Raw genomic sequence first — 27,525 nt, forward strand, 5'->3', positions numbered from 1 at the left:
TACCTCAAGTCCTTGCACGGACCAAGTCAAACAAACTTGTGAATGTGTGCTTGTGATTCTTGAAGCAAAGTGTCTTGAGTGATGGCTGTCCTGAGTGAGACTTTTTCAGTTGCACCTGTTGGAGAGTTGTTTTATGTATATGGAGCCGAGAGGAAAACCTGTTCTCTAGCCAAGTGATTTAATGTTTCCTGTAATCTTTTAAAGACCGAGGGTGGCCCTAGTACCAGCACTAATTAAAACTTTGTCATGCAGACCTCAGTCGAGAGGGTCTTAATTCTAAGTAGTTTACTGCTCAGTGATCTTGTCTTGCTGAGGGAGTGACAGAGTGACAAAGCCGGAACCTCAGCCTTTGTGCATGTGTCTTTATGTATGTATGGGAAATTTCAGAAAGGTCGTGATTTCATCCTTCCGTAGCATAGGAAAAAATAAATCCAAAATTATCATCAAATATGAAGACTAATACTTTCAGCTGCAGGCACATTTCCCAATTGCTCATCAGTTTGCCACACATCAGCTGCTGTCTGTAAAACTGTTCCTGCAAGATGTGTTTAGAAGAAATCTTGATCACATAAGTAAATCTCTAACACAATATACAATTTGATTAGTGCTATGATTAAAAAGCTTTGTGTGCCGGTCTCTGTAAGATTTAGGTTTTAATTACCTAACTTCTCTAAAAAGTATCTAAACTTGACATAATTTCTCTATTACTGGCCATGACCACGTCTTCACAAATTACTGTTATCTGTGAATCTTACAAGCATGCAGTGTTGTCTTTTCTTACAGAACATGAATGAAGCTGTGAGTTAGTCTGAACCTATTACCCATCACTGTGACTGACATCTCATGAGATGCTAACACATTAAACATCAGGCTGATTACTTGGTCAAGCCTCTTTCTGTGGACACTCCTGTGCAAGGGTTCTAGCTAGGCTCACTAGCTAGGATTATTTGAGGGCATCAAAGCATTGGAGCATCCTGCAGCAAGAATTATGTAAGCACAAATCAAGACAGATGTACAGTGGCATTACAGAGAAGTAGGGGAGTGCCTTTTTCTTACATTTTTGTTTTAAATTTTGCAGTATCCCACCTTTTTCTGACAAGCTGCTTACCATATCTTATTGGTTTAAAATGTCAGGGCTGAATAGTGTTGGAAGTTTTAGATAATATATTTCTTGAGTTAGTACAGGCCCTATCTTGTGTGTGGAATATTTTTAGCTGTGAATTAAAATTAAGTAGGTCCTACTTTTAATGACAAATGTTATGGGCAGTGTCAGTTTCCTGTATTCAAAACTCTTTTAACACAAGAAGTTTAGAACTAGTTTCATAATCTGTGACAAATAAATTGGGAGACACAATGGTAATGTTTACTGGTTTTGAACTCTGTCTGTCTCCTGAATATTGTTCTCTAGTTTTAGCCAAACATATTCTATAAATAACAAGAACATGGATTGTTTAAAAACATTTCAAATTAACTTTAAACATTCAGATTTTCTTGACTAGACAACACTATTCTGTTTCTTAGTGCTCTGAATATAACCTTTAGAAGCAGGCTTCTAGAGCAAAAATTTGCAGTTGTGAATTTCAGGTAAACTTCCTGAAATATTCCATAATGTTTACTTAAAATGTTATAGATTGACAATCATATTTTAACATATTGTGAACACAAAAGATGGAAAATTAATATGAAAGGGCAAAATAATAGTAAAAAAGAGGATACATTAAAATTTTTGTAATATATTTTTACATATATTTCAGTATTCATCTAATTTATTTGTCGTTTTTAATAGTAGAAAATAATGCAAAGCATCTTTAAAGTCTGCTTGCACATGGCTTAAATTAATCTTTACTGAATTTCCTGAAGTGAATACATGATTTTTTGAACAGGAAACACAAATATGTACATAAAATTTTCCCATAATTAAGGAGACTTTTCATGGCAGTAACATGTCCCCTGCTTTATCTGTAAAATAGCTCCAAGAAACACATTCTTTGACTGGAAGTGCTTCGTAAATCCATCTTGCTCACTGTTCAGCATTGGCAGTAGGAGAAACCCACAAGCCTGGTGACTCTGTGATATGCTCCCCTAACATCCACAATCAATGGATGAGGGACAGTAGAGAATGCATCCCCACTTACTCCCTTTAGTATCTGCTTTTGAACCTGATTGTCCATCAGTTTGTTTAATCTCTTCTTGAATGTGTTATTTGCTCTAACTCTGTCTTTGACACCAAGTTACACAGCCATTACCCTTTGTATAAAGAAGTACTTTCTTGTTTTAATCCAAGCTGCTTCAAGTTTCAGCAGGTAACCCTGGTTCTAGCTAGTTAGGCTGTCTTTCTGTCAAGACAGCTGCACCATGCCCTTAAACATTTTATTCATTCTTCTCCGTGCCTTTTCTGACTCCACTATGTCCTGCACATATAGACACCAGTACTGCATGCAGTTATATGGTGACAGTATTATGTTTTCTGTCCATTCTCAATTATATTCTTGATGATGCCCAGCATTTTATTGCTGGTTTTTCTTTTTGGCAGCTGTTGGATTTTGAGCCAATTATTTTAGAGAACTGTCCACAATGGTTCTGGCATTTCTCTACTGAGTGGTAAGTCTCTGTTACAAGCTTTTTGTGTACCTGTTGAAGAGCAGAGGGCTTAAATAAGCAAAAATAGAACTCTTTCATAAGGAAAGTCTAATGACTGCAAGGCAGATTTCAACAGTTTATTTGGAGGGGGGTTTATAAAGGAAGTAAAGTTGCACCCTCTGTAAGTAACACTTTTCCTTCTATCAAAGTGTACTATTTAGATGGCTAACATATCAGAGCATCTATTCATATAAGGCTCTCCCTGAGCAACCTGCACAACAATTATTTGACATTTTATTGTATCAAATTTTCAAGATATTAATACAGAAGCCTTCTATTTGCTTTCTGCGCAGGATGAATGTCACTTGCTGTGGCCACATTATATCATAATACAGCATTTGGTCACTGATCTGTGTTTTGAAACTGCAGGATCAATTCAATGCAAATATCACAGAATAATTGGTTAACCTATCTTCCCCCTTGTTCAGAGCACTTCAATGTTAGGTATAAAATGAGCCAGGGTTATGATTTCTGGCAAATCAATAAAACCAAAGGATTTGTGACCAAAGCCTTAATTGTCTTGACAAGAGCATGTATGCCTCTCAAACTAATGAATCATCAAGTATTATTGGCTTCTTTTCCCCTTAAACCTTTTGAATACTTCAGGTTTTTAAATAGGAGAGTAAACGTTATGTGTGTTAACAGCTTTACAAATTAGCTGTGATTTTGTACTTTGGACTATGACACTCATTACTGGACTTGTGTCCTGTCATTTCCATTCATCTGTGATAAATGTGTCTGGATGAACTGATTCTGTATTTTTGGTGGGTTGTTCTTTGGGGTTTTTTTTATATCTTCAGTGAGTATGATAGAAGAGATTAAGTCAGCATTACCAATTGCATCCACTATATAGATAAGCAGATCTTTCCTAATACTAATTTCAGACACTTGACCAGTAATGAGTTTATTCAGATGAAGCATAAAACCTATGAGCTGGGGTAAACATATCTGTGTCTGGGACTCCTGTAAGAGCACCTATGTTGTGTGGAAGCTGCTCCTCCAAAAAGAGGTGTGGACTTCATGCTCAGAAAAGCATATTCACACCCGCACAACCCTTGTAACAGGATTGGCAGTGATCCTTCTGCTTACTGCTGAGCTGTAGAGGAGGGCAAAGGAGGCAGAGGAGGAGAAGATAATTTTACAACAAGCAAAGAATGCAAATATTCTTTCCAAAGTTGACAACGGAAGCGATGGTGTGTTTATTCTACGTGGCTTTTCCAGCTGCAGCTTTCATTTCCCTGGGCCCAATTAAAAAATGCAACCATACCTTTATTTTTCTTTAAACAAGTGCTTAAATCTCATTTAGTAGGATTTTCCATATTTACCAAAAGTAAAATCATGGGCTTATGTGCTTTGATAAGTAAGTGCAGACTGCCAGACCAGGGCCTCAATGTGTACTTTTGCCTTTAAGAAGCCTTCTCTTCCTAAACCTATTTAAAAATGTTGGTTTCAACTGATTTCCAGTTGGACTGGATCTAACATAATATCAAAATGTGCGCTAAGGTCTTCAGCAGAGTATTTAAGTCTATGAGCAGTTACACTTGTAGGGACACTACAGAGGATGTAATATGAAATGCTTTATACGTAGAGATGCAAGATTTAGATGTCACTGCATTGATGAACTTGGAAGCAGTGCACAGAACAAAGCATAGCAGTGATATTATTGGCTCATTCAGTTTACCTAGAAGACTAGTTTGCTTTCAAAAGCACTGAAGGAAATCCAGAGCATTTATAAGAAGTGTGACATAAAAGATATTGTGACAATAAAACCTGCATGTGAAAAATGCCTAGATGAAGATCTTAGCACTAGTGTTACCTGAACACTCCTAAGAACAACAATTTTGAAGTGACTTTAAGAAAGATATGATCCACCATCTTTACAAACATTATCTGAAAGGAAATCTGTGTTTCTAGGACAGCAACATAGATTTTTTAAAATAAATTTTCTTCTTAATCCACACGTGTCTGTGAAAATGCAAGTGTGGGAAGCTACTCATAGTTGTTTACTTGTGCAAACAAGTAACTTTCAGCTGGTAGATCTGCCCACGTTTTATTGATGCAAGGCTTATATCCTTTTTCTCTCATGTTGATAGAACAATCCTGTTCTGACTAATAAGCTTGAAAGTAAGCTTATCTTATTATCTTTAATGACATGAATCATGTCATTAATTTCATTGAGGGTTTTTGCTCAAGGAAGTATCATTCCTCAATTTATAGTGTAAGTTTAAACAGTAGCAAAAATCCCAGATGAAACTCCAGATGCAATTAACACTGTACATAGTCTGAAACACTAATGACATCTAGTTCATATTTTATCAACTGTTGAAATTCAAAGCTCATAAAAGTCTCATCCTGCCATAAACTGTTTGTGCTTAATTCTTTTCAGTGTCTACTAGACACATTCACTCCCAGCCAGAAGATAAATAATCGAGCAGATTCCTTACCAGGTCATTAAAGACCTCACAGTAAGACCTCATCTAAGAACTCATAGTACAGTGATATGATCCAGAGATGGCAAAGATCGTTCATTATCGGTCTGATTCTGCAGGACACCAGACAATGTGAGTGACAATCTAAGCTGGCACTGGAAATATGTTTAGAAATGTTTCTCTGAAAGTCCAGGCCAGCTTCCTATTATTTATTGCAGAATATTGCAGAGAGGGAGCCTGCAAATTTGCAAGGTATTTGCAGAACTAAGACATTTTGTAAAGAACTACACTAAAATACCATTGCTATAGTAAGGAAAGACATAACCTCCGAATCATAAATAAACCATGAAGGTCATGGTCAACACACAGATGACAGAATGCAACTGAAGGACCACTTCAGTCAACTCAGCCTCAGGCACTGGAGAAAAATTGTACTTAAGTGTACTGATATGTCAGAAGGCAATAAAGAACCAGAAATACCATCAACTTCAGGATGACATTCGCAGAAACCTGAACTCTAAGAGCATTGATCTTATGTGTAAAGGCAGGCAGAAAATTATTGCAGTTGACAGAAACTGTGAATTTGAAAGACAAATCTTAATCCTAAATCAGAAATAATGAAACTAATAGCATTTGTGAGCAATGTACTGTACATACATATAGCACCATTGAATACATAACACCAGTGCAACAGAGAGTTTAAAAATAAACTGAAAATAATCTGATGGCAGAGGTTAGTAAAAGATTTGGTATGAATTATATACTTTCAAAGGGAAAAGTAAAATATTTAAAAGGGAATAGCTTGAACTTCTGAATGGCATCCAGATTGTTGTACATCTGGAAGTGTCATTGCTAGTCCCACTAAAACAATCTTTTAAAAGGGGTTAAAAGGCATCTTTCATTTTTCATTTATAATCAGATAATCTATAGATATAAATGACATTTTTAATATATAACTATCTGGAAAGATCTTCACCACATTTTCATCTGGTGAAAACTGACATTTGCTTGTTCCAAGTCAATTGACTTACAGTGAAGTATGTTGGCTAAGCATCTGGCACTTTCATTTTACCAATCCCATCTTCAAACTATTTCCACTGAGGATTTCAGGTACAGGAAAACAGAAATTTTTTTCAAAATTAGTTTCTAATATTTAAATGGCAGTATGCATTTTATGTAAGAGTTTTTGCAGAAACATTACATTGCTTATATATTAATCTCAGTACGACCACTGAGGGAAAAAAAAAATGCTAAAACATCACCTGCTGTAGCACCAAGCCTGAATTTTCACTCCCTGATAGCCATTTTATTTATAGCAGGACAATGTGTCCTGATATCTCTGAAGCAAAGATCTTTGCGGTTCCTGCATGCAATAACCAGACTATATATCTCCCAGTCTCCTTTTCTTATGTTTCTTGCAATGAAATGTATGCAACCATTGATTTGACAACACAAAAACCATGAGCCTTTAGGGAAATTTAGAAGCCAGTAAACACAGTTCAGATTTTTTTTTTTTAAATGACTGCATTTGACTGTAACATCATACTTTTCAGAGAGTGATGATTAAATGGACTTTAGGGTCTACCTCTTTTCATCTCTACATTTTAATGAATCCAGATATATAATAGTCATGTTTTAATTTTATGCAATTCATACAGTCACAATTTCATCATCAAAATTATATGCCTAAAGAAAAGTAGAGATTCTGTAAAAGTGGAGAAAAGTGAAAAGTATGAACCTTAACTGCTGCATATTTTGTCTTAGTTACGTATGCACAAATATGGGTGTTTTTCGTGGTTTTTGTGCTTGTGCTCTCTGCAATATTTTAAAATGTGTCTTCACTTTGGTAGCTGAATTCTAATTTCCTATCTATTGATGTTTTAAGTACATACAGTAGCAAAAATATTCAAATTGAGCTTGCAAAGATAAGTGACTTACTGTTTCACTACTGTGGATTTGATAGAATTGTTTTAAAATTACTTTAAGAAAACAGGGGTGGGGGTTTTTTTTTATTTTATTGCTGTAAGTAATTAAGATGAAAAGAATACTCCCCAAATATTGAGTGAAAAGTGATTGTAGAAGCAAAATGCAAAGGAACTGCAGAAAATTTCAACTTGGCATCAAAAGTGGTATCTTCTACAAGACCAGCAAATTAAAAGCTGTGACTCCAACAATACACTTCATCAGGTGTTTCTCATAACAAAGAACAATACTGCTTGGTATGAGCTGTGCAGAATGATTGCAGAACCATTGTCAAGCCTTGTACTGAAAGCTAATCAACACAGTTCAGTCAACAATCACTAGATGGAAGAAAAGCTGAAAGTCCTGAAATTATGCAATCATCTTAGGTATTGAAAGAAATACTGCCCAACACAGAAACAGAAAATTGGCCATGCATTTGCAGTGGACAAAGACGACTGGTTCCTCATTTTACAAATGTGGTATCTTTCTACATTTCCATTTTTCCTGATTCAGGTTTCTTATTACATTCACGGTATCTTGGTGTGCAAGTCTAATTTCATGGGAAAAAAATTCTCGGAAATATTAATGGATTGTTGCTGAAAAGAGAGGGAAGAGACAAAATAAAATAATTTCAGGTCAACTCGGTGATGCTAAACAAGAAGTAACAGACCTATGAAGCTTCACTCAAGTTGCCCTAGCTATCAGTACTGAAAAAAAGTGAGTATTAGAAAATTTATTCCTGTGCTTGTGTTAGCCTTAACAAAATCTGGTCCTTGCCTGGAGTTAATGGAAACACTTTAATTCTGAGCATCTAAAAATTCTGCAGGCTAAGAGGCACATTGTAGATTGCTATGACAGCTAGCAATACAACTGAAAATAAAACACGTGTTCATTTCCTAACGCCATTTTTTTCAGAATAAACTCTCTAAACTGAGTTTTGTTTAACTTTGATGTTTAAGCAGGGTCTGTTTGTTGAAAGTCGCTAGAGGACTAATAATTGCCTTGTAGGCTTTGGTTGACCAGTTTGCTACAAAACCAGAATGCTCCCTATTGCCCATGCCAAAGTAAATGTTTTGAAACCATATCAGGATACAGCTCTGGTTGAAACTGAAGGAATGCAGGAGAAACTAATGGGCTCTCCTGACTTTGAAGGGTCTTAATGAAACTAATTTGTTTTCTGAAGTTCTGCCCCATCCATAATCTTTTTGCAAATCAAGATCAGAAAGAGTTCAGTGGCTGCTCTGACAGGAGTGAACAAGAGTCCATTGAAAGTCAGTGCAAGTAGCCACACTGCCTCTCGGCTTTGGCTCAGGCTCATCATGCAGGATCTTTAGAAGTCACCAAGCTAAACCCTAACCAGAAAATGAACCAACAAAACTAAATAGCTCACCTGAATCAACATTTAATGAAAAAAATCCTAACAACCTCTTCCAAATCCCCAAACCTCACACCCGTCCCCATCCAAATTACTCTCTTCTGTCATCTCAAATATTTGAGAACTCATTCTGGAATGAAATTATTTTTGGTGTGTTGATTTAGAAGGAATTGGGTTTGGTCTGCTTTGGTCTGAGTGAAGAAAGAAACTCTCTGATTTTATTCATCTCCACAGTTAGAACATGAAGATCTAAGGTGTTCCAAAGCCATATGAACATATTTTGACATTTTTCAACTAGTTCATGTCAGAACAACTGAACAAAACAGAACCGAATAGCATCTGATCATATGTTTAAAACCAAGAAATTTTTTCAAGATTTTTATAAGGAAATTATATGAATGTGAGACTGAACTGAAAAGAGAATAATTGCTGAAATAATTTGACCATGTGAAAAAAGAAAGAATTTATCAGAAAATGGAACGCAGAATGTATATAGTGTTGATTTATTGCAAACATTAACTAAAGTATTTAAAGTGTTCTCCATAAAATGCACCTAGAAAATACTTTCCAACTTCAATATTATTTCACTGTTCCCATTACCAAAACTGAAACTAATCTCCTTTCAAAGGTTTTTCTCTTATTACTTGCTTTAGTTCTTTTGTGATATGACAGGACTTGGGATTGCCAACAGAGGGCAATAGTCAAGCTAGGAAAGACTGCATCCATCATTTTTGCAACTTCTAATGAGTCAGAAGGACACATAGAATCCTCATCTGCTTTTATGGATATTGCTGTGTAATTGCAGTGTAATTATGGCGCACAACAGCTTCAGAAAATTATCTTTGAAGAAAACAGCTGGTTCTCTTTAACAAACAGAGATGAAATCTTGTCAATTTAAAAAAAAATCCAAAGGAAAAATACTAAAAATATATGCCAATAATAAACAGGCAACAAAAAAAAAAAAGAAATAACATTAAAAATTGAAATGGATAAATCAGAGAAACTGCTATGAAAAATAAGACTAAAGTATAAAACATTAGAAAATTACAATGATGTGAATGTGCTTTCATTATATGGTTTTATATTACAAAGCAAACAGGCTCATTGAAAAGATTTCCATTTTCCTTCTTCGACTCATGTGTAGTACATAAGCCCCCGATCCTGACAGCCCTTCTGCATGCTTTCCACTCAGCAGAAGAAATCCCCTTGGTTTCAGTGGAATTTCACAGCCTGATAAGGCCAGCCCCAAGCCCCGTGCTGTAGCTCCAGAGCCACGGAGCTCGCCAAGCGTTGCTCTGCCAAATAAATACCGATGACTTCTGCTGGGGGGGGCGAGGGCTGGGGGCCAGGGCGCTGACGCCTGGGTCCAGGCTTGAGTGGGTGGCTGAAGGGAGAGGAGCTGTGGGCAGAGCTGGGCATCAGCGCTGCGGCTCTCAGGAATGGCACATCAGCCGTGGGGAACGAGGGCGTTGTGGGGAGTGGAGCTTGCAGGGAGCAGGTTTTAGCAGCCAGTTAGGGAATGGGACCAAACTGCCTCCACCGCAGGCCTGGACGTACACCAACTGACATTAGCTAAGGAAAGTGGATATGGATTTGGTGCATTTCTGTAATGTGGAAACAATAAAAAAAAAGAAAGGAAATGTTGCAAAACACTTTTTAGTAATTACAGCAAGTATTTCCAAGACTTTTGAAATCTATATTAATATATAAATACAATTATTATTATTATTACTATGTAATTAAACTTTACTAAAACTGAGTCCAAAACAACAGTTAAACAATATATGCAGAAACATATGTCATGTGGCAAAGCTCTGTAAGCCCTAGGGCTAGGAAGCTTTTTCAGTACTGAAGAACTTTATATCCATATGGTAAAGTGGGTGAACTGAGGGAATGTTTTTATCTCCCATAGATTAATTTGCACATGTGCTGTATGGCTCTTCTGCAGGTAATAGATAGACAGATAAGAAGAAAAAATGTACATCATACTAGCTGTAGTATCCGTGTGCCATGGTTACATGATGAATTTCACAGATTTGTGAAGTTGGACTACCAAACTCAAAATAGTTATTTAGTGGGGAAAATTAACTGTATTAAAATTGAAAGCATGTGGCCACAGTTATGCAGAAGAACTTTATTTGGCATATGGTAACTGTGAAACTTTGAAAAGGGTTAGATTTGTGTTTGTCAGAATTGTATTTTAGCAATTCTTAATTTGCACATTTTTTGGAAATTTTATGAATACTTGAAATAGACATTAATTCTCTAGGCTATGCCTGTATTATATTATGGAAGCATCACTTGTGGGTCCCCAGTTAAGGATATGCTTTGCACTTACAATACGGTTTTTAAGGTATAATGATAAAATTTCAGTCAATTTAACAGCATAACTAATAATAAATTAAACCCACAGCATATGCTATGTGAAAAAATTAGCATTTCTGAAAGGACTATTTAGTTTTCTTAATGGTGCATGACTTTTTAGTTTCTTGTATTCCATTTCCTTGTTCATTTCAATTTGGTAGCAACAGTGATCAGGCTGAAGAAAACCTCAAATCAGAGACAGAGTTCACTCTTGTGCATGTGTATTGTTCTCTGTGTCTGATGCAGCAAAAGCCTTGCCCAAATATTTGTAAAGGCTAGTCTCTAACAGTTGATCTGCTGTGAGGGCAACATTATTGCTCCACGGAATGGAAGTTTTCATTTAGTTCAAGAGCTTTGAATAATGCTGGGAGTGGAGTGTTGGAAGTATGGACAACTGGAAATACAGGTACAGTGCACTGGGTAGAGGCTCGTGTTTGTAGCAGGAGGACTAAATTCTCCCTGCCGTTTTCAAATGTGAGTTCCGAGTTGGCAAAGCGGCAATATGCCTAAAGAAAATGTATATGGGCAACAGATCTATCAAAAAGTAGGCAACTTCAGAAAAATGCAAGTTGACCAGTAGACTAGTAGTTTACCGGTAAACTGCGAAGTACCTTCTGCGCTGTTATCTGTTACACAGTCTGGGGAACAAATAATGTTAAGCTATACCTCAGAGAAGCATGTGGTTGATGTTGCTATTTATCCTGCCTGATAATGAAAGGTTAGGCAAACAGTCATCATTATGGATATTTCTTGCCAAGAGGACAAAAAAGATAAATGAGAAAGATGGCTTCATGAAAAGGCAGTTGGAATGTGTTATTGTCATTGGAGGAAATACTGGCAAATAGTGTAACTGAACAAAATATTGAACATGCTTGAACCCATGTTTTAAAATATTCAAGACACAGTTACATTATATGGAATTCAATATACTAAAAGCAATACCAGTGAGAAATTATGTGTAGACAATAACACAAGTTTTCCTATGGATTCTCCTGATTACTGAAAGAGATTTTTAAGTATTAAAATTAGATATGGACATCCACTTCAAGAAATGACAGCTCTGCTTTTGAATCAAACTGTTCAATTAATAATAGCAGAGTTTTACCATGCAGATATTTACATTTTTCTTTAACAAAGTGATTATGAAAAATGCATTTTTTATATGGTAACAGTCAACAACCAGCAGGTAGTTTTTGTATTTTCAATGAAGGACACATTCTTGCAGGTGTTAATAATTTAAGGTCGGACACAAAGTCAAACACTGGGAGGAAAAAATAAGGAATCTGTTGGTACACCAAGCACAAAGAATTTGTTTATCCAGGGATTTCATAGGGATTTCATAGACTGTGATTAAGTGATACCACCATAATGTTGTAGTGCTGACAATGAAAATAATTGGTTCACATAAACTTCAATGTTGTTCATTGCTTGATTGATTTTCTAGAAAAATCTCAAAGTTGGAAACACTGAGGATGAAACTACCTGTGCATGCCAGATTTTAGGCATACCTAAATGGTGTAGACACCACCTCTAAGTGCAAAGGGACTTCAAAGAAAGGAAGAAAGAATTTTTCAGATTACACCTTTTTGGCTTGGTGATTTGGTTATGAAACTTCTTTACAGTTGAAGAAGACTAGAAAGACGTACCTGCCTGAGTAATAATCATTAGTTATATTAGCAACATAGCAGTATCTAAATCCATAGCCAACCATAGAAATAGCAAATTACTTTAAGAAGTATCCTTAAAAGTAATATGCAATTTGATAGATGTTTATCATTCCTGAATAGAGTTTTAGTGAAAATAAAGATTTGGTAAGCCCTGTGAATCCCAAATCTTTTCATGACATTAGGGCAAGAACATCTAAATTTTAGGTGGTTTAGTGCAGATACCCAGGTTACTGTATGTGTTTAAAAAGTGTTTATTTATTTATTTATTAGTGCTGTGCTTTAGGGGCAGTTTTTCTCTCTTTCAGGTAAGTAAGTGTAAAAAGCACCATGTGTTGGTTGGATGTGAGGGCCCTCACAAGGGCCAATGTGTTTTATTTCCTAGTTTTTATCCTCTTATTTTGCTACAAACTGGTTGTGATTTAGTTGTTTTTTATATGGGAACTTAGGAATTTATGGCTATTTTTGTGAAATGGTTTTCACCTCTGCGTTATCAATTATGACACTGAGAAGCATAGTGGAAACATGTCTGTTGGAAGGACATCATTCACATGAGCCGAGTTTTTGGGGGGTTGGTACTTCAAGGCCATGTCTCAGATATATTTTTCATCATGCAGGAAGGCGGAGTTGAGTAGATACAACTCTGTCTCTCAAGTGATGATGGGAATGTCAAGATTCTCAGTCTTGTTGGCAGCTCTACTTAAAATAGCCTTCTGAAGCTCTCCTGTTAGTTTAAACATTGTAGTAACAATGTAGTTTTTTAAAAGCCTCCTATTTTATTTCTGCTTAGTTGTAGTGAGCTGTCAGTTTTCAAAAACGTTTTCTTCATTCTTGTTTATTTCAAGGTCAAATAGAAGAAGGACCATGTGCACAGCAACTAAGAAAATGAAGCAAAATGTGTACTTTTCTGAAGTTTAGACATATATGAGTAGTTGACATAAAATTCATAAAAGGCAGGCTATTGAGATTTTCACAACCACATAAGTACCTTAATTTATAGCTTCAAAACAAATCTATTTAAGGTAAGACATAGCTGTAATCATAAAAGTCTTGTATCTCAATAGTTTTCTTTTGGGTGACGTTATTCCAAAAATCTTAATGACTATATTATTTACTTTTTGCTCTTCTGAAAAAGTATATGGAATTTGATTCCCTGTTTGTTAATCAAGCTTTGTAAGTCACCCTAAGCCTCCTTCCAAATTTATATTAAATTTAGATGACATCGGAAGGAGATTACTATCCCATGTTGCTTCCATTTAGCTTGTACTATGGAGATTTGTTTACTATGACATGTCTTCAAATAGTATTTTCCTCAGCCCTTCTGAATCTGGCTATCCTATTAGCAGAATATTTCCAGTTAAAAAAATTAAACGAAGCAGTATATTATGTCTCTCTCTTTGTACTAGTTCTGCTGCTGGAGATTACCTTTTAGCCGCTGGGGGAGACAGAGTCATTTTCTACTGAAGCCCTCATCCAGATCTACCTAATTCTCAAATGCAGGTAAGTAGCAGCTCCACAAATACAACTTAGCTTGTCAAGGAAAGTCACAGTCTCAACCAATAATTTATTTTGATTGTCACTGCTAATTTTTGAAGTCAGGCTGGAATGACTTCATCACCCAGCAAAAAATTTTGTGTTCCTAAGGACTTCCAACCAATGTTATGGCCTATCCTGCAAAGAACCAGAGTTACATGCAAGCATGCTCTACTGCCACCTAAAAATACCATTGTCCTAACTCAAAACATTGCAAGCTATTTAAAAATTTACCAGCTAGCGGATCTGTTACATTCAAAGAAGATTTTTTTTTAAATTGTCCTTTGTTGTGAAAAGGAACACTCTACATATGTGAGTGTTTCCAATGTATTTCCTGCCACCAAGACCTCTATCTTCTATCTAGTCATTTGTAAGTACCCAAAGTTGGCCACGAGCCTGTTTCTGAGAGATCTTCTTCACCAACATATGGCTGTGCTCAGAATGATTGCTCTGGCCTTCAGTCTGCTCATTTAAGTCTAATGAGGTCCGCAGAGGTGACTGCATGACTCACACAATGAAGTCATTTTTCCAATTAGCATTCTGACAAATGTATTATAAGTAGAGCTGCTTCAATAGGTTTCCACAGCTGGGGGAGAGATCAGGTATCACAAAATACTCAGTTACTTTCTTCTGATCCGGTCAGAGAAATTTCATTCACTCTTGAGTATGACTGTTCACACAACAGATGGATATTTCATGTCTGAGGAGTGTGACCCATTCCTAAATCAAGGTCTTTCTGTATCTGCAAGCCAAAGTGCTCATGGAAGGCACAAAATTAACCTCAGTCTTGAGTAGGTGCTCATTATGTTCATTCTAAAAAGCCTTCCTTTTATTAGGAAGTCTTATTCATTATTGTGGGATATAATGTTTGGAAACGTAAGCAGCTGACACCTAATGGAAGACTTTTAAGTAACAAATTGAAAAGCCATTCTTCCTGTGTGCCTATGCCCTTTCATTTTGGTACTTGTGAACATTTACTCAAACAGCTTTTGTTGCATGAATATGGTAGGAAGAAAGGAATCAAAAATCACCTAAAGAGTATTCATTATTTTTTATTTGTTACTGGCTAAGCATTATTTGTTATTTTCACATTTAAAAAATATTAATCTATTTAGAAAACAGAAAGAAAATCACATGATTTAGCTAACAGTTATGCTCTACAAATTGTGAATAGTCAAAGTAAATTGTCAGCAAATCACCCGTTGTACTGAAGTTCAGTAGATAAACTGTTCACAGATCTAATGAAAACAATGAATAAATTCATAGGAACTCAAATTCTTTACCAGACAATCTGGAACAGAATAAAGTAATATACAATTTTAGATAATTTATGCATTATGAATAATTCAGCTATCACTAATTGGAAGTTTTCTACTTAAAAAAAAAATAATTTGACCTTGTTTGATAAAAGATTGAAATTTCTATGAACAGTTTATTTTTTAAAATTCAACTCTGTTGAGATATATAATCAGCACCGCTACCAAGTGAAAACTACAAGGAATTGTGCAGAAGGTATTTAAGAGAGAAAAATAAGTCTCTGAAATTATTCCAAAAAGCAACAAAGAACTTAAACTGTGGCTTCCTTCCTTTACAAATTGTTTGGGTTTCAACAATGTTATGGTGCATTTCTAACTGTTATATTATTATTTTTGTCTTTATTTCATTTTAACTTTGAGGCTTTGTTGTTGTTATCATGGAAGCAGGTAGGGTACAGGACACATACAACCAGTTTACCCATATGAAAAAACCATAATTTAACCACATTTCTTCAGTAAAAATCCCTTCTATGTGATATCTCTTTCATATTTCAATGAATAGATCATCTTAAACTATGTGGGAGTATGAGTATTAGAGGTAACACAAAGTGCAAATTTAATTTTACACTGTGTACACACCCAAACAGGGAACCACTCTCGAAGTAGTGATCTTCCTGCCACAATGTTCTGACGTAATTGAGTCAAGATGTGCAAAGTGGGGTAGTATCTATTATTGGACCAACTGCCACAGTTGGGAAAAATTGCCAGTTTTTTGAATACACAAGAACTCTGGCAGATTTTAAGTAGATGAAGGAAACTCCAAAGCTAAAACCACTTATTTCATTTGATACTTTCAAAATAGCATAAACAGCTGGAGCATGTAAATATCACTCAGTACAAAGCCCTGTAACAATACTCAAATTAATTCTGAACCAGACAGAATGAGGCAGTGTTGCCTAGACAGAGAACTGTACTAAGGGGACTACAGTGACCAAAGAAAGTATTTCTCAATGCCCTTGCAAACTTCAGTAAGTTTTACCAAGTCATTGATAGGTAGCACGGATAAGTGATCCTGAACTGCAGGGAGCCACTGAGTCATTCAGATCCCTGTGCCTCATTGATTTTCAGTTATATTAGCTGACTTTGGGAACAGAAGTTGTCTTACCCATTGTGAGATCCATTTCACCTTCCTTTAGGTGTCTACAGAGTAAATAGCTACAGATAGGGCTGTAGGCTTTCTAAGGCTGTTGCTTCAGGTTCCCACTGTGGAAGTGGGTAGAAGAAACATGGACACAGTTCATCAGACCCACCTTCAACAGCAAGTTACTTCAACAGAAGATGACTTGCCTACCAAACAAAGGGACAAGTCCTCTCTGTTTAATGCAGCGATCTCTAGATTTACAGGTAATGTGGTAAAACCCATATGTTTTTGTCTTTGATTTTGGTTTTGCAGAACAGGAAACTTTTTTTCCTTTTATTTACCCCTTGCAGTAAAACTATTTCCTATTGGTCTTGGTTAACGTAGGCTGTTGTGAGCACTCCTCTTTACAAACATGATACCGTAATCTTCAGAGGTCCTTCATACTGTCTTAGAATTAATCTGCTAGAATATTATCTTTGTATCTTCTTCTCCTTGTGCAGAGCAAAAACAACCCTTCCCCTAAAAAACCCCATGCATTTAACAGATCGAATAGTCTCACAGAAAAATCAGACTGGAAAGGGTGGGCTAGAAAAAAAGGGAGTGAGGTAGTAGCCTTGTATGATTCCTGAGGAGACAATATATTTGATGATCTCATCATGAAGGTTACTAAATAAATGAAAGTAAATGGCTGGTTGATTCCCTTTAATTCAACATGTGGTGTAGACACTTCCTTCCCATTCCCTCACTACAGTACATTGGATCACATTAGGCTTGACAATAAGGATTGACTTAGTGGTTTTCAGTTCTGTGTAGTGATTTTGATTCTTTTTCAAAATGATTTACTGATTGCTGTAATGTGCTTTCTAACTCCTCATTTTGTTGGTGGTGCTTTTGTTAACTTTTTTCTGGAAATCATTACTAGACCTTTATTGACATTCTTCAGCTGATAATTTCCAAATCTCTCAATTAGCTATTTCTATGTTGGTTTTGTTATGAAATCATTGACCTTTTAGTTCTTTATTTTCCTTTCTTAAATTTTTTTCCTTTTTTTTTTTTTCATTCCCCCCTGTTGGGTGGAGGAGGGGATGGACATAGTTGTCAAAGACAATAAGAGGCTACCAAAGTTACTATTGCATTAAGGCAGGTATGAATTTTAAAGTGTGTTTGACTTGAAGCAGGAATGCAGTACAAATGCAAATATTCCCCAGTGTAAAATAAAGCAAATGAAAGGAAATGAACATAAAGTACTGATTCAATGGTTCATAATCAATGCTAGTAAGGATGTTGGAATGGATGGTTTAGAATTTCTGAATATGGTTACACAATATTAATCCACTATCTTGAGTTATTTAGTATGTCCTTGATAGATGCTAAGGCATTGGTGAGGCTTTGCATACATCCTGGAATTAGTGTCATTTAAAGAATTATCAGTTTTTATCGCCTCTCTTGCCAGTCAGTACAAGTTAACTTATTAGACTGTAAGAGACAGAGAATGATGGAGACTGCAAATTCTTTTTTCAAATTTCTCATAATCATCCTTTCATGTGACTTTCATCCTTATTGCTTAACGGCTATGATCCTTCTCCAATTTATTAATGGTAGAACTTTTGCTTTTAAAAATTGGTTGAACCAAGTAAGTCTTACAGATGTCTTCAAATATTTTCATGTATCCAGTTTAATTAATATGTTACTGACAGACTTTAACAAAAATCATTAGATATGGGCTTTTTCACCATTACATATTTTAATGGCAAAATCAATCAATTTCTGGTTTATATTATTAATATTGATTTACTTTCATTTTCCAAAAATACCCATCTGATAGCATAGTGCAGTGGTGCTTGTACTTCATTAGGTTTAAAGTCATCTTTTCAAAGAGGTTTTGGTCTTAGTCAGGACTGTTTCAACTGAAGTGGACTTATAATCAATAGAGGGGAAAAATGTTGCTGTGCTTTTGGGACAGAAGAATTGGAATTTCAATTTATTTTTTAAATAGCTAAAGCAAGCAACTTCTTCCTAACTTGTTTTTGCATGTGAAGTAAAAATGGAGTGTAGCCAGGCCCTGTAGGTTATTTGCTTTAGTTTAAGCCGACTGCCTCTTTTTTTTTTCATGCATGTTAACTTCTGGAGCACCCACCTTTTTAAGATACCGTCTGCTGTCCCTGCTTATGTAGTCCATTGACTCGCTCCTTCGGGAGCTGGAGAGACTGGGGAGACTGTCTTTGAAGATAGATGTTATTTGTTGTGGGTAAAGACTCCAGAAGGTGGGGCTTCAAAATCATATAGGCAGTCAAACCTGTCTCTGCACCTTTCAGTGAGGAATAGCTGAAAGCACAGCTTCATTCTGTTGATACTGGCAAGTTGGGTTGGGTGGGTGGGTTGGTTGGGTGGCCGAGCCCAGAGAGTAGTGGTGAATGGAGTTAAGTCCAGTTGGCGGCTGGTCATGAGCGGTGTTCCCCAGGGCTCTGTTTTGGGGCCAGCCTTGTTTAATATCTTTATCAATGATCTGGATGAGGTGATTGAGTGCACCCTCAGTAAGTTTGCAGATGACACCAAACTGGGTGGGAGTGTTGATCTGCTGGAGGGTAGGATGGCCCTGCAGAGAGACCTGGACAGGCTGGACCGATGGGCTGAGGCCAACTGTATGACGTTTAGCAATGCCAAGTGCCGGGTCCTGCACTTTGGTCACAACAACCCCATGCAACGCTACAGGCTTGGGGAAGAGTGGCTGGAAAGCTGCCTGGCTGAAAAGGACCTGGGGGTGTTGGTAGACAGCCGGCTGAACATGAGCCAGCAGCGTGCCCAGGTGGCCAAGAAGGCCAACAGCATCCTGGCTTGTATCAGGAATGGTGTGGCCAGCAGGAGCAGGGAGGTGATTGTCCCCCTGTACTCGGCGCTGGTGAGGCCGCAACTCAAATACTGTGTCCAGTTTTGGGCCCCTCAATACAAGAAAGACATTGAGGTGCTGGAGCGTGTTCAGAGAAGGGCAACCAAGCTGGTGAAGGGTCTGGAGCACAGGCCTTGTGAGGAGTGGCTGAGGGAACTGGGGTTGTTTAGCCTGGAGAAGAGGAGGCTGAGGGGAGACCTTATCGCTCTCTACAACTACCTGAAAGGAGGTTGTAGTGAGGTGGGTGTTGGTCTCTTCTCCCACGTAGTTAGCGATAGGACGAGAGGAAATGGGCTCAAGCTGCACCAGGGGAGGTTTAAGTTGGATATTAGGAAAAATTTCTTCACGGAAAGGGTAGTCAAGCATTGGAACAGGCTGCCCAGAGAGGTGGTGGAGTCACCATCCCTGGAAGTGTTCAAAAAACAGATAGATGTGGCACTTTGGGACATGGTTTATTCTAGTCTACCCTTGACTGGTTTAGTGTGGACTTAGTAGTGTAGGTTAATGGTTGGACTGGATGATCTTAAAGGTCTTTTCCAACCTAAATGATTGTATGATTCTATGATTCTATGATAGCTAGAGATTCGAGAAATGTTCACAATGAAGCCAGACACCTCCAAAGTTTCATACTTCTCTAAAAGTCCTCCATATTAAAACTGCAGTAAACTTACCCGTGAATTCAAAAGGATTTTGACATTGAATTAGGCTCAAAACTTCATCCTAGTTCAAACTCATTCAGAGGTTTGTTATCTTATTTATAAGCTTTTGTAAGAAAATGGATGAAATACAGTACGTCCCTCAGAGGAAACTAGTACCAATCAAAGCCAATGTGAATAATCACACAAGTTTTCGATGAACCATCACAAATTTTTTTGTGGATCTTATAATATAAAATTACCTATTAGTTCTATCGTTATTGTGTTACAATAACAAACACATTCGTTTAGATTCTTCCACTCATTTTAACTTCAAAATATTTTGATGCAGTTATCCAGCCAATGGCCCACACATCATTTCTGGCCTTGAGGCTGCCTGAATGCTAAGGCACATGGAGGACAGGGAGGTGATTCAAGACAGCCAGTAGGGCTTCATCAAGCACAGGTCCTGCCTGACCAATCTAATGGCCTTCTATGATGGAGTGACTACATCAGTGGACAAGGGAAGAGCTATGGATGTCATCTATCTGGACTTCTGTAAGGTCTTTGACGTGGTCCCCCCACAATGCCCTTCTCTCTAAATTTGAGAGATATGGATTTGGTGGGTGGACCGTTTAGTGGGTGAGGAATTGGCTGGATGGTCACATTCAGAGGTCAATGGCTCAATGTCCAGATGGAGACTGATGACAAGTGGTGTCCCTCAGGGGTCTGTATTAGGACCAGTGCTGTTTAATATCTTCATCAATGACATGGACAGTGGGATCGAGTGCACCCTCAGCAAGTTTGCAGATGACACCAGGCTGAGCGGTACAGTTGACATGCCTGAGGGACCTGGACAGGCTCGAGAGGTGGGCCCATGTGAACATCATGAAGTTCAACAAGGCCAAATGCAAGGTCCTGCACCTGGGTTGGGGCAACCCCCAGTATCCATACAGGCTGGGGGATGAAGGGATTGAGAGCAGCCCTGCGGACAAGGACTGGGGGGTACTGGTGGACTGAAAGCTGGACATGAGCTGACAATGTGCGCTCACAGCCCAGAAGGCCAACCATATCCTGGGCTGCATCAAAAAGAAGCATGGCCAGCAGGTCAAGGGAGGTGATTCTGCCTCTCTGCTCTGCTCTGGTGAGACCCCACCTGGAGTATTGTGTGCAGCTCTGTAGCCCTTAGCACAGGAAAGACATGGACCTGTCGGAGTGGGTTCAGAGGACGGCCACAAAAATTATCAGAGGGATGGAACACCTGTCCTATGAATAAAAGGGAGACAGCTGGGGTTATTCAGCCTAGAGAAGAGAAGGCTGCAGGGAGACCTTATTGCAGGAGGGAGGAAGGGAGAGAAGGAAAGTGGTACAATGCCTGCACTCCTGCTGGGTCAGTTTTGTACTTGCATAATTGTGAGCATAAGTGGAGCCTGCATTTGGATGCATTTTTGTGAATGACTATGTTACAAAGCCAGTGAAGCTCAAGAAACAATAAAGTATTGGCTATTTTGCAGTCATATATGATTATGGTGCATGTGTTGAAGTATGGCCAGTAAGCCAGCTGTGATATGGGATGTGTGAATGTGATTTGCTTTGACCTTGGTATGTGAGGGTATCATCAAGCACATATTTTCACTCAGACATGTAACTTACCATTGGACCAGAGCGAACATGCACTAGGATGTGTGATTTGTGTATTTGTTACAGAGGGAGGGCGCCTGTACTAGGCATGGGATCTTTGATGCAGTAAATATCCTCAATTATGGAGTCTGGAGGGAAAGGAGAAGGTGAGAAGGTCAGATTGTGACTGTCTAAGGAGGTAAAAGGAACAAAGACTGTTTCTTCCTTTGTATTCACCTAACAGTGACCTGTGAACCGTTTCCGTCTTAGCACTATTTTGTCCTGTTGTAAGGTCATGCATAAGAGAGCAAAAAGGAGAATGCTTCCTTTGCCAGCTGTTGTATAGACGTGCAAGGGCCAGGGATAGTCTGGCCTGATCTAATCATAAATTCTGATTTTCCAAGCAGATTTCAAAAAGGTAATTAGACCTCATAATACTAAATAAAAGTTTGTGTCTCTTCTGCATTTGATTTACTGAATATTTGAAAAATTACATTAAACTAGAACTTAACCTTCAAAAGAATGAATTAATTTTCCTCTTCTCTCCTTTTCATCAATTAAGTCATATCTCTTGAAACTTACCAAAAACCTTCAAAATAGGACTGTTCATGAAAAACTGAGTGAGTGAGATTTTTACTCCAGCACACTATAAAGTTCTTATCAAAAGATTGGCAAAATGTATCACCTACTTCGACCTGAAAGCTGTGATTTCAAGTATATGAACTGAAAAGCCCAATGTAGAAAAGCCTATGACTCAGCTGTAAGACATTTAATTACATGAGAGCTTCCATGTGCCATTTAAAATGTATAAGTGTCATCATAAACCTCCCACTCTCCTAAGAATAGAGCTATCACTGGACCCTGTTATCTCACAACCCCAAGGTACAAAATGATAATGATACTGCTTAACATCAGTGTATGGAGAGAGAAAACACTGGAGATGCCGCAAGCATCTTAACTATAAAGAAAATCAAATTAAAATATTAATTTACTGATTAATATAACATTAGATGACCCATTTCTCGAGCTTGTTAAACAACAAAGACTTGCAAAACTAAATAAGGGCCTAAAAGATAAGTGTTTTAAGAATTCCCATAGAGATGTTTAGCTCCTTTTTAAACATCATTAAAGATGCATATAACAGGCAGTTTTATTTTTTTGCTGTACTGACAAGTCCTGCTTGTGTTTATTAATATACACTTTCAAAAAAGATTACAAAGCGGGGGTTTTGGTCACAGTCTTTGAACAATCAGATCATACTGTAGAATGAAAGAATAAGAGTGCAAGACAGACTTGTGGGAAAGAAAGGTAAGAGGATCTTGCAGGTAAATCATGGGACAGAGGGTCCAAAGTTTGATGTTTAACTATGCTCCAAAAATGTAACCATTTGTACCCTCTGTGCTTCTCTTCTTTACCTGGAAAATGGGAGAGAGATATTTTCTGTTTAAAATGCCTGCTGTTTGGGAAAATAAGAATCTGCAATACATGATTTGTATACAGGAAATGGCAATCTAATTTAAAGTAACTTACTTTAAAACTAAAAAACCCATGGTGAAATCCTAGAGCAAATTTTATCCCTGTTGAACCATGGTTATGTCTCATGACATCAGAATATTGCTTGAAATTTTGTGCTGTATTTTACTGAAAAGTATCAGAAGTATTTAGCAAGGCTTTTAAAAACTATTTATCTCCTTAAGTCAAACCCTCATAGTATTAGAACTGTCACAGCACTCCTATGAGCCAATCTACGACTTATTAGGGGAAGAAACTGTGAATCTTCCATTCCTGTAGATAAACACCTCTGTCTTTTCCTTAGTGATCCACAAGATATCAGCCTGTGAGCATAGATGTTCACCTTGCATCTCACATACCATGTATATTTTTAAATGAGTGCAAACTGAAGAGAGAACTATGAATTCCAAATTGGTGAGAAAAACCCAACTATTTCAGGTTCTTAATATTCGCCTTTCAAAGTTTTGCATTTCTGACCTTGGCCCCCTTATACATGTGATTACATAGCTTGGGGATAAGGCAGTTCAGGCTTCCTAAAACACCAGGTGGGGAGAGTCTGTCCCCTATACATACAGTGTTCCAAGTTCTTATGCCTCTCTTTTTTGTTTTTGTCCCCCGTTTGCTGCCTCCAGAGTACCAGCTATCCTTATCCCTGCTCCCATGGCAACAAGTCTCTGTTCCAGTGGTAATGGCTCTGTCTCTTCATCTCCTCCCTCCACAGCTACATTCTACAACATGGAAGTAGCTTGATTTTCTCTCACTACTTTCTTTCCTTTATTTATCAGGCCATCTGTGCTTGTTCCAAAACCTCTACTGTGAATATACTGATTTTGTATGTGGCTCTACTTTAGCAAAAAAATGAGTGAATCCAGGCCTGTTTTCTTTCTTCTCCCAACATACTCTGAACTCTTCTCTTCTATGCTTGGCTGTCTGAAAGAGGAAAGAATTATTATTATTTTAAACATTGTCCTCCCACATTTCCATGGCAGGATCAGCACGAATTGAATTGGAACCACAAACATTTTAAAATGTAAATTAGATTAAGAAAGGTTAGAGTTGTATGTGCTTTAAAAACACTCCAGCTGGCACCAGAATCATTTTTGTAGGCAGTTTGTGCACAGAAAAGAAGAAAGATGTGAATTTTTGAAACAATTTGCTAATATCAAATGAGAAAAAGATTTTAGAATAACCATTCCCTTTCATTTTTGGTTGGCTCCTTAATATGCTGGAAAGCATTTTATAACACAAAATATTCATTTGGGACCATGATTCAATTGTGCAAACAAGCCAGTAACAGCTAACAGTTCCAGAATCAATATGCAGCCATTTAAGAATGCCAAAAGTACACGGACCCAAAATGACAAAAAAAAAAAAAAAAAAGAAAAAGAAAAAGAGAATAACAATTTAATGGTAGGAGAGGGGTAGAGATCCAGTGGGGCAGTTATAAATCCCAGGGACATGGTAAAAGAATCAAATTTTAGGTAAAAGTAAATGTGTCATTTTTAAAACAATTTGATGACTTGTGATTGTTTGGAATAAAACAATGTCACTGCTAAAGAATAAATCTCTATACATTATAATGGCTAGCAAGTTATCTACTTTTTAATTACAAAGTGATTTTTGTTTTTTATAAATCTTTTTCTGTTATTTCTTTTTAAGATCTAAAGGGTTTAGGACCTGAAAGTTCCTTAATCTTAATGGGAAACACAGGATATTTAGTCATTGTCAGACTGCAGTCCCATGTTGAGATGGTATTGAATAGCTTCTTTCTCCTAAAATATAACTAACTATATCAGATATAGCCCTTAGTTACCTTATTTTTGGGAGGAAGTGCTGTTTTTGCATCTATGCAAGTTGGAGGCCAGCTGGCTGGAAAACTGCAGAGAAGGACCGTGGGATCCTGGTGGACACCAAGTTGAACATGAGTCAACAGTGTGCACAACAAAAAGTAAACAGAGTCCATACTGGGCTGCATTAGCAAGAACACAGCCAGCAGGTCACGGGAAATGTTTATTCCCCCTGAGACCTTGTGTGTGCACTCACATCTGGAGTGCCATGGTTGGTGTTGGTCTCCCCACTACAAGAGAGGTACCAACAATTTGGAGCAAAGCCAGAGAAGGGCTATTGAGATAGTCAGGAGCTGGAGCACACGAGATGCTGAAGGAATGTGTTTATTTAACCAGGCAAAACAAATGCTAAAAGGTGATTTATTTTCTCTCTTTTAAGTACATAATGGGTGGTTATGGAGAAACAGGCAGTCTCCTCTCAGAGATGCACGATGAAATGACAAGGGGCAATGATAAAAAGTTGCAGCATGAGACATTGCAAGTGGACCCAAGGAAAAAATTCTTCACCAAGAGAATGGCTGAGTGCTGGACAGGCTGTCAAGAAAAGCTGTGGACTTTCCACAAAGCTTTCAAAACTTGACTGGACTATGCACTAATTAACCTGGTCTTACTTCGGAGTTAGCCTTGATTTGGACACGGGTTTGGACCAAATAACCTACAGAGGTCTAGTTCAGCTAAGATTATCCTATGATTCATGAGTCTATGAATACCAGTTCCCTAGCAAGATGAATCTTCACTGTTCTTTCAAGATTCCCAGAATAGGAAATATTAAGAAAAAAAAAGAGTAATGTTTGCACATTAAGACAGACTAGCCCACAGAAATGGTTGATTCAGAGTCTTTTGAGTAAGTCACTTAAATGGTTGTAACCTTGGGCAAATAATAGAGCATCTCTGTGCTTCAATTCTCCTCCAGTAAAATGGAGTGAATAATATTTCTTTACATTTTTTTCTAAAAGTAATTGACCTTTATGTATTAGGGCTTTTTTTTTACAGAATGTGCCAAATCAGCTAGTGATCAGAGATGCTATGGTATTACAGCAATTGTGGATCCAGTCAATGCAGGTATTAGTTCACAAGCATCATTATAGAATACAGGGGGGGTGGGGGGGGGGTGGGGGTGGGGAAGGGGTAAATAAATAGTCCAAGAGACCTACTTCCTGGGTATAGAAACCTGTTTCAGATATGTCTATGATCCAAACAACTGTTTTAAATATTATGTCTTATTATGTCCAATAAACACTTTGATAAGGGATATAAACATGAGGAAACAAATGTCCTTTTCTCTCCCAAACCTCTGAGAATTCCTGAACTGATGCCTCAACACCTGGTCTTCCCCAAAAGAAAATGCCGTCTCTAGGTCCTTGCTTCATGGTCTGCCTGCTACTGCAGGTGGAGTGCTCTACTTCTTGGCTGTATATTGAGACGCTGTAGGTGGTAGGTCAGTACTGTGTAAATGTTTTGTGGTTAAAACCCAAAGATGTGATTTGTGTTTATAAGCTTTAAATTGCCTTCCTGACAAAATATGCACAAGCTGAAAGCTTCTGCTCATGTAAAATTGTGATGGATTGCATTTTATTGGAACCTATTATGAATAGCTCTTTGATTTGAAACAATGAACCCTTTAAATGCCTTTAGAAATTACAGTGGGAGAAAGGTATTTGTCTCCCTCCATCACCACCATCAGAGAGTGAGAAAAAAAAGCTGTTTTTCAGAACACACACTTACAGAAGCATATGCATGTATTCAAGTACACACATGATCAGACATTCAAATTTCCAGAAAATGACAAATATATTAAGTTGAATTTTTTAACTTGGTATTACATAGATGCCTGATTTTCAGGAATAAGCTCAGTGCTAAGTACTCAGAATACATAGAATATATAGAGATATATCTATATCAGAATACAGAGACTGTATTTATATATATACATGTACGAAATATAGATATTAAACTTATAACATGTTCAAAGACACAGGTCTTCTACAAAAAATATTTTGTGTTTTTCACCTATAGTTGTTTTAGTTAATACTCTACTAGAAGAAACACAGATTAATCTATCTTCCCAGGATTTTGATGTGTTCGAATATATAGATTTATTTATGCACATATACCTTCAATATTTTCTTTTTATTTATTTATATCTAAAAATGTCATTGTAATATTTTAAACATTTCTTTTATGCAGAAGTTACTTGGTTTAGCACTCCCAGGTTAAAGGGAGTATAAAGTCAAGGGAGTGTATAGTTAAGAATATATTATTTCATTTCAGCAGAGTCCTTCAAAACAGGAAACTGTGTTTCATATGCATGTGTATTTGACAGAGTTAAAACTATGTGTGAAGGCTTGGCTTTTTTCTGGCTAAGGAGCTTTTAGTGGCAATAGTTAAATGTTGAATATGATTAGACAAAACTGCTGCTTAAAACTGAAAATAAAGTGGAGCATATTTGTGAAGACTGTCTATCAGAAATTTAAAAAGTAGTAGTGCATAATTTATCAGTGTTAATAGCCTTAGGTGCATTTCTGAGGGAATTAACCTAAACAGTCAAACTATTTATCACATCACAATACATAAAATGTACTTTTAATTAATAAATGGACATTCTATTGCCTTTACAGCTACAACAAATCAATCCTCTGTTACCTTCTGTCTACAGTTTG

Source organism: Pelecanus crispus, chromosome 2, assembly GCF_030463565.1.
Source record: "Pelecanus crispus isolate bPelCri1 chromosome 2, bPelCri1.pri, whole genome shotgun sequence".
Lineage (NCBI taxonomy): Eukaryota > Metazoa > Chordata > Aves > Pelecaniformes > Pelecanidae > Pelecanus > Pelecanus crispus.